Source organism: Centruroides vittatus, unplaced genomic scaffold (genome assembly GCF_030686945.1).
Source record: "Centruroides vittatus isolate TY-2023 unplaced genomic scaffold, ASM3068694v2 scaffold_2520, whole genome shotgun sequence".
Lineage (NCBI taxonomy): Eukaryota > Metazoa > Arthropoda > Arachnida > Scorpiones > Buthidae > Centruroides > Centruroides vittatus.
This window is the reverse complement of record NW_027122689.1, coordinates 544,693-553,419: the sequence shown is the minus strand read 5'-3', so window position 1 is coordinate 553,419 and position 8,727 is coordinate 544,693. Positions and strand designations below refer to the sequence as shown.

Here is an 8,727-nt window from a genome sequence, read left to right as displayed (position 1 = left end):
TTGTATATAAAAATAATATCCGCATTTTACCCCATGGATGGGTCAAGATGGTGCATTTACATATAATTTTAAAATATTAAATGTCATTGTCTTTAAAAACGTTTTTCAAAAGTTAAAATTTGTATTATATATTACCAAATGTCGTAGTTGCTGAGAATAAAAAAATTATTGTTCTCATTAAAGTGGTTGCGAGACGGCCGGATGGCCGAGCGGTCAAGGTGGCAGCCTACCGCTCTGGGGGACCCGGGATCGAATCCGAACGACTCGAAAATCCCCAGGTATTTTTCGGGGGTGGTCCGTTCGGATATGTCGGGCCCCGTCCCTCACCACCCGGTCGCCCCATTGTGGGCCTGGCCGAACCCATAATGGGCCTTCTAAAAGAGGCCCTCTTAGTGCCCACAGGCGGAAAGAGTTAAAAAAAAAGTGGTTGCCATCTTATGACTTTTCAAACCTTAACGTCCTCACCCTGTCCCACCTTCCCCTATATTTCAACTCTAACTTTGATGGCATTAAAAATGAATTTAAAACCCCAATTTAAAGATTCTTAATCCAATGAAAAATGTGACACCATTGGACTTCAATAAAGTCCTAGGCCCCGTAAACCTAGATCTGCCCTGACTGTACGTAAAACTTGGAAAATGAAAAAGCACGCGACCTTAACGAAAACTCCGGTAGTCCACACTAAAAGCGCACGGTTGTACCAAGTTGGGTGTTTTTCGTATTTATCTCTCCGGCCCGAGGACACCGAGACAATCTTTTACTCGTGGCGGGTTCGGCCGTGCCCGGGCCCCACCTTCGGCAAAAACCTCCCAGTCGCTGCACAATGTAAGATTTTGGCGCATCTAGCGGGACAAAAGCCACAAAAATAACGCATAATACATTCACTTATAATCTTCTGAAAACGAAACATATACGTCAAACGAGCCATTCTCAGAACACGGCAAAGCGTGTATCGTTAGTTGCCGTTCAAAAACCAGTTTCGACTCTATTAGTCGAAGCGTTGGAGTGGCCACTGTCGCTTTCTAATCTTCGGTGATGAAAATTACATGTTTTGTACGTATTTGTTGGTATTTCCTTAAAACCTTTACGTCCGGGTGTGTAATTTAAATTTGTAAATGGTTTGTCCAACTGTCAGATATGTAACAAAATACTACTTTTCTATATTGGTAAGTTAATAAAAAATTAATTACGATTAACGATAGGTAACGGACTGCTAAAAATTTTGTACGGCTTTCTACATGGAGTTTTTCTATTCTTTATAATCTTAAAGATCTATAGACCCCGTACGATGAAAGTTCCAATGCAGTAGAATGCGTTTTTCAAAATAATGTAGCTTTTACCCGTACCGTCACCAACGCGTCCAGGCAAGAATTATACCAAGTGTCAAAAAATGATGATATTAGCGGACGATAATTTCCCTTTACGCCCGAAAATGCACCTGTAAAATACCGGTGGATTATAGTACCCCTGTATATGAACAAATGAAACAGGCAATACATATATTATTTACCCAAGGACGACTGTATATCGATAAAGGGTCATTCGAAGTTAAATTATTAGTAGAACATTCATTAGTAGATTTAACCATAAAACGACTTTACACGTACAAAATTAAGTATTACGTTGCATTTTTAATGTTATAAAACATAAGAATGGTTTTTAAAGAAGGAAGCAACGGTAGTGCCGGACAAGCAAGAAGCAAACGAAAACGAATTTGAAGATGCCTATGTTCTAACAACTTCCTTAGTATTTAACGGCCGGATGGCCGAGCGGTCAAGGTGGCAGCCTACCGCTCTAGGGGACCGGGATCGAATCCGAGCGGAATTTTTCGGGGAGTGGTCCATTCGGATATGTCGGGCCCCGTCTTTCACCACCCGGTCGCCCCATTGTGGGCCTGGTCGAACCCACAATGGGCCTACTAAAAGAGGCCCTCTTAGTGCCTACAGGGCGGAAAGAGTTAAAAAAAAACACTTCCTTAGTACCATTGCAGATACACGGTTTTAATGAAGCCAACCAAAAAACTATTTTACTGCAAACTTATGTTTTAAGACTTATTCTAATTATTATAAATAAATTTTGACTTGGATTAAATTGTTCCGTTCTTAATGTGATTTTCTCCCGCTAGATTGGCAAAATCTTACAAGATGCACCGGCCCGGATTGGATCCCGCCGACACCTTAACCGTTTTAAAAGTGGACGAGGAGGAAATCCCATGGGCGGAGGCGCAGTCTTAAAACTTACGAAAGTTTCTTTTTATTAAGAAAATAAGCGTTTAATATTCGACGACTTCTGTCTGTCGGCGGCTTAATTAAAGCCACTGGTGGTTAAAATTATGTCCCTTTACCCAATCCGGTGGAAAGTTTGCCCCAAAAATTTGGTCATTTTTCCGAAAAGACTGTCTTTTATTCTCGGTGCATTCGGTTACGCCCCGTTTACCATCCAACTTTCCGAAAATGAATTTTTGCCCGCTAAATATTTCCCGCCAAGAATTTATTAAATAGTTAATTTCAGTTTACTTAAAAACTGTCGGACCTTTCCCTTCGGTAAGCATTCGACTTAGGCGAAAATATTATTTTCGGCATAAATTAATTTTAATAAATCGAAAATTGTACTGGATTTCGACACCAATTTTAATCCCGGGGGATTATTTCGGTCCATATTACCAGAACGTTTTTCTACGGACAAGAATTTGCCGATATTCGAACCCGGCCGTGGTTGGAATCGAAACGACGACGAAATAATCGATTAATCGATTGGAATGGGCGTCGGTCCCGCCTCGATTAGTAAAGCTTATCTTCATAGTAAACCAGCTTCGGGCCGTTTTCCGCCCGAACGGCCCTAGCGGCTAGGCAGTTAACTACGGTTTCTGATCCGAAATTCTTAAGAATCGTCGACTTTCCGCCGGCGAAAATAAATTATCTCCGCCGATTAATATTCAGAAAAATAAGTAATAAATTATAATTAATTTATTTTGATATATTCGCGCCTTCGATTAGACTCGATACTTCGATACGGACGAATAACCACGATTCGAACTTCGCGTAGACAAAGTATTTTTTAAAATTAATTCTAAGGCAAAATTATTTTAAAATTACTTTTTGGCCCGGCGGATTATTTAAATAATTTTTAAAACTTTTACGCGAAAACTTTTTTTTCGTCGTAACAAAGTTTAAAACGGAAAATCCCGGCTTAACCGCGAAGAACGACGGAAGAAATTGTTAAATTGGATTTAAAAAATAAAATTTAATTCCGGGTAAACCAACGTAATACGCGGGATTATAAACTGCAAAAATGAATATATTGTTAATTAAGAAGTAAGGTTTTAAAAAAATCTAATAATAAATAATATATTTTAACGGTAAACAAAACGGAAAAGCAAAATAAAAGAAAAAATGGAGATATTGTCTTAGATTATCCGACGAAATACTTGAGATTCCGTAAATAATTGGTCAAATTTTGTTTTGTATTTTTTAATTGTAAAATAAAATAATCTCATTTTTTAGTTTTGCACGGAGAAGCGAGTTTAGAAAAAGCAAGAAGGGGAAAAAAAGAGGGGAATTTTGATTGATCGAGCGAGAAAAATGTTTTTTGTTCCCGACAAAATCGGTGCAAAGTTAAAGAGAAAAAGTCGTTTTAGACCAGTTTGAGAAACGAGAGTAGAAGACGAGAAGGAAGAAGGTTCGAGTTCTCGGTTGGAGGTCAAGTCGGACATCTTTGAATACGGTTCAAGGTAAGGAGAAGAAACGAGTGATTGGAGGAATTTGAATCTGTTACGTCTCGTGCTCTTATAAACCCAACACTTATGAGTGTCTGTTTCCCGTAAGTTATGAATGATTGATTGAATCCAGTTTATCTCGTTGTATCGCTGACAGTTTCCAGACAAAAGTCGCCCATTACCGCTCCGAATTTTCCCGTCGTTCGCCCTTAAAATACTTTTTCACTACGTTCCAATACTTAACAAAAGATATGCAATTTTCTCTCGGCTTTGCCCGTATAATAAGCCCTTTACGTCTTTAACTAATTATTATTTTAACCTGTATTTTTCGTCCTCTTCCAGATAAAGATCGACAAACCTTAATTGCTCGCTGCCTTCTTTATTTTCCATTCCCGGAGATTCTTTATTCCCCAAATATATATTTATTTCCATTTTATTGTAATTGGCCAATGGTTGGCACTGGCCTGCTGCCCGCAGCGCTTTAAATATTATATTAAAAATATTTTTTTCTCATTAAAATTCATATTTAATATTCATAAATTGCCATACGCGCTTTACGCGTGCATAAAGTTAGTTTGGCCAAAGCAAATATAAATACTCGAATAAATATTTTACCTAATTTTATTTGTTTATTTAAAAATGTGTATCGGAAGTTGTTGTATCTCCGAGTATTTGTTCTCATCCGACTGTCGTAAAATAAAAATTGTAAAATTCCTCCCCTCCCGGTTTTAATAGGTTGGCATAATGCCAAAAGATTTCATTCATAATTTGACATTCATTTTGTTTATTCGTGTCGAGTTGTTAAATTTATTAATGTTACGTTCTCAAATATCTAACGTTATCTAAAGGTTAAATTCGTTGTTGTGAAAAGATTTATTGTTCTGGATTAGATTTTATGATAGATATTTAATCAGATTGACAGAGAAAAAAGAATGATTAAATGCTGAATACATAAATATATCTTATCTTTAATTTGCTATGACTTTTTCTTTCCTCTCGACTCCCTTATGATTATTTTAAAATGATGGGATTAAATGGATATTTAATGGAAATATAAATAAAATTGACGCTAGACTCTTGCCAGTTTCTTCCACCTCTTCCAATATTCCGTAAAACAAAAATAAATATAAAGTTTTGCAAAAGAAAAATGTAAGCGGAAGTTAGATATTGCATTTTGATATAAATCTAACAAACTGCCGGTCGTTCGTTGTCTTTTCGAAATGTCATTTTTATCTTTTTGCATTTTGAAATTTCTACTATTTCGCTTCGAACGATCGTTTGTCCTTTTACCGCGGTCCGGTCCGTTTATTTTATTCTCTTTACGAATGCGTTGAAGCCGTTTAAATATAAAAACTAATTATTCGAGTAGTGTTTCCGCCTTTCGAAATTGCCGACTCGGAGAATGGGTTTGTTCCGATCGAATCCTTGATTGGTTTGAATTTGAAACCGTACGAGGCGTGCACGATGTCGTTTTACGGCCGAGAATCGAATAATGCGCATGCCGGTTTTAAACCAGTTAGGGACTTGTGTTGGAACAGACCTAATATTTGCCAGAGATATTTGCAAATTAGAACTTTAAAGTACATTTTCTGTCACTTTTAGCCTAGGGATAAGATCTGGATAAGTTTAGGTTGGGGTGTGAAGTTAAAGTATTTAACCGTTACAATAAAATACTCGCAAATATTTTTATAAATTTATTTTGTTTTATCGTAATTTCACAATTTCTACGAAAACTGGACAAATTAATAATCGATCCGGACTGTGAATTTAAAAACTGGCTTGTCCGGGTGAAGACCTGCCCGGTGGCGACGCTATATTCGAGAGATCTCGACTTATTTTGTGCTCCGCTGCGGATCTTGGCGCCGTTTGGAAGTCTTTTGTGTTAAAATAAATGCTTCGAAAAACAATTTTCTCTGTTTCGAAGAAATTTATTTTTTTGTGTTATTGGCCCTCTTGCGAGAAATGTCTTTTGTGAGTGTTTTAATTATAATGTTCTACATCCGGTCGATCGTGTTAATTTATAAATTATCTATAAATGATTTTTGTATTTGCGTTGGCTTAAATCGAGACGATAAAAATAATGTTCCCATTTTACCGAATTGTACGTTTTAGTAATATGTGCGTAGCCTGTACACCCTGTAATTCCAAATGGCGTGCAAAGGATAAATATATGTGACCGTACGTTTCGTATGCACAAGTATTAATTATACAGATAATGTGCACGAAAAAGAATTTTATTAAATAAATAGGTTTGTGTTAAAAAAATATATACAGAATATGATATGATATCAAATAACGAATTGGTTTCGTAAAATATAAAAGTAAAATTATATGAGATAATTTATTGTGTGTTTACAATCTTTGATTTAGGAAATTGTCTCCTAATATTATGGGGTATGTTGTGTAATAGATCTTGAAAATGAATAAAACTTGGCACCGTATTGAAATCTAAAAAATAATTAAACTCTGTATTTAATTTTTTGATTATATGACAGATCAGTTAAAATTTTTGCTAAAATCATACTTTGTATCAGAAACTGAATTTTTATTGACATTTTAATGTAACTGCATTAAAATGTGTGTGTGTATATATATAATTTTTTTAATATTTTACGAATAAATGTACTATTTTATTATTAATTTTTTTAATGATCAAAACATAGAAATAATTTAATAAGATTACAAATATAACAAAATATTTAATTAGATTTGAAATATATTTTGATTGAATAATAATGAAATAAATTTGGATTTTTCAGGAATTACCAACAAAATATTTGAATGTTCTTACATTTTTTTTTCCTCTCTTTGGTTTTGTTCATATTTTATAGCAGTTTTCTGATTTTTGCATTTTTCCATAGCAAATTTTTATCCTTTAATGAGATTTATGATTTCTGCTTTTAATCCTCTAATTTTTAAATACTGTGTGTTAAAGGCATTATTCTGTTGAATTAGGTATAAGAGTGAAATTAGTTAACACAACTGTATGTGCATAATTGATTATAACTAGGCTAAAGGTAAATCATAACAAGTACAGAATTATTATTTATATATTAATAAAGCAACTTTTAATCACAAAATTCCAGTAGCTAAGAAAATATATTCTCAAAATTTCATACAGTCATAATGAAAATGTATGCATCATGATTTTTATTCATATTGATTATTAATTTTAAGTAATAAACAGATTTTTATGCAAAAAGAAAATTCTAATTTTAGAGAGAGAAATATTTGTTTTTTGCAGACTAAATTAAAATATGATCTAAATTACTTAAAATTTTTAACATACAGTTGCTTTAATTTTTTCAGTTATCGTCTGTAATAAAGAAATGTTTCAGTTACTGAATATTAGTAATCATCAATTTTTGAATTTTTAGTGTTTAACTGGTTTGGTGTACTAGTCTGATTTTAGATAATATTTACCAGTTCTTGAGGGTTTAATATTTGAATATTGATTCTAGGATGTTGATAAAAGGGTTAAAATTGCATGATATAGAATATATTTGAATTAAAAAATGAGATAAAATGATAATTGTTCTCAGCCAAAATTATAAAAGCAATAAATAAATAAAACCACTGTCTTTTTGACATTATACTACTTTAATTCATAAAAATAAAATTCATAAAATAGATAAATAAATTGTAAAAACTCAACTCATTTTATATATATAATGAGTTTTCTACACCTGGAAAGTCAGGGATTTTCATTAGCGTTTGGAAAAGGTCATGGAAATTCAGGAAATTTGTCAAAGATTTTCAAAAATCAGGGAATTTGTCTGCTTGGTTACATTGCTGATTTTGTTTCTTGACAATATGGTTAAGCAAGTATAGCCATCTGCAGGCAACAAGAAGTAATATGGTGCAATACAACTTATGAGCAAGGATGCAGAATATTTTCAGGACCCAATATTATAACACACAAAATAAAATCATAACAACATAAAAGGACACTTTAAGCATATTTTTAATCTAAAATGTCATCATTGTAGAATAGCATATACAATTATAAACTTGATGTAATATATTGATTATCAGAAGTAAAGTTGAAGTCAATACCATGAATTATTATTTTTAATTTTAGCACAAGCAGTAATTAACAGACTGACATCCAAAAATACAAAATTTATTTATGACAATGACATTAGTACAAACTTTTATAATACCCCAAATTTCAGTTAAAGATAAACTTCAAGTAATGAACACCAAAAAATACTTTAAAAAGAAAAATTTCAGATTTAGCAAGAAAATTTTCATATTGAAATTACTTTCCCAGAAAATAATTCCCACTTGAAATTTTAAAACAACAAAAGCTGGACCTATGTCTTGTTAATTAATACTGGCTTCCTTATGTGCTTAGCTTGTTAATGGTTTAGTGGATAAAACACTGGTAGTTGATCACTGGTTTGCATCTCAACAATGGGTTGGTCATATGGAGTTTTCTGGGTTTTATTCACATATCTAATGCATAAATAGGAATCTAATCTGTCAAGGATGGATGCCTCATCCATCCTTGACAGATTATTCAAGTGTTGCATTGCCTTCTCCCATCAGTCTATATATCCTGAGTTGTTTAACTAATTTCCTTATCTGATATTATTCAATGATATCAGATAAGGAAAGAATATGATATCAACTGCAAACACTGAATATTTTTGCACAGTGTGTAGTGCTCAACAGTAGAAATTTTCATATACAAATATATGAGATAATTTGCATAGCAGATTTCTCAATAATGTGTGTGTGTAAATCTGCTAACATGTTGACAGGAATCCTCGAGTTTGTATAATATGTTTCTTTTTCTATAAGAAAAAGAAACATATTATACATCGAGGATTCCGAACGTATTATAACTCGAGGATTCCTGTCAACATGTAAAAAAAAGAAACATATTGTGCAAATTAAAATAAATGTTTCTTTTAGCTCCATGTCATATACATCTTTACATGATCCGGTTAATAGTCTTATGTATATTAAAGGTCTAACTCTTGGTGCAATGGGATAGAAACAAAACA

At 33.4% G+C, this 8,727-nt stretch overlaps 1 protein-coding gene across 4 annotated transcripts in view; it reads left to right on the top strand.

Annotated features, from left to right (window-relative positions):
* The first annotated feature begins 3,457 nt into the window (after window positions 1–3,457).
* The window catches only part of LOC136987593 (gastrula zinc finger protein XlCGF26.1-like), a 107,076-nt gene continuing 101,806 nt past the window's right edge, over window positions 3,458–8,727 (top strand). Inside the window, exon 1 of one of the 4 annotated variants that reach the window (XM_067285354.1) lies at window positions 3,458–3,730. The gene's annotated coding sequence lies outside the window, so the exon portion shown is untranslated. The remainder of the gene's footprint in view (window positions 3,731–8,727) is intronic. The other 3 variants (XM_067285353.1, XM_067285357.1, XM_067285355.1) reach the window with 3 other exon arrangements.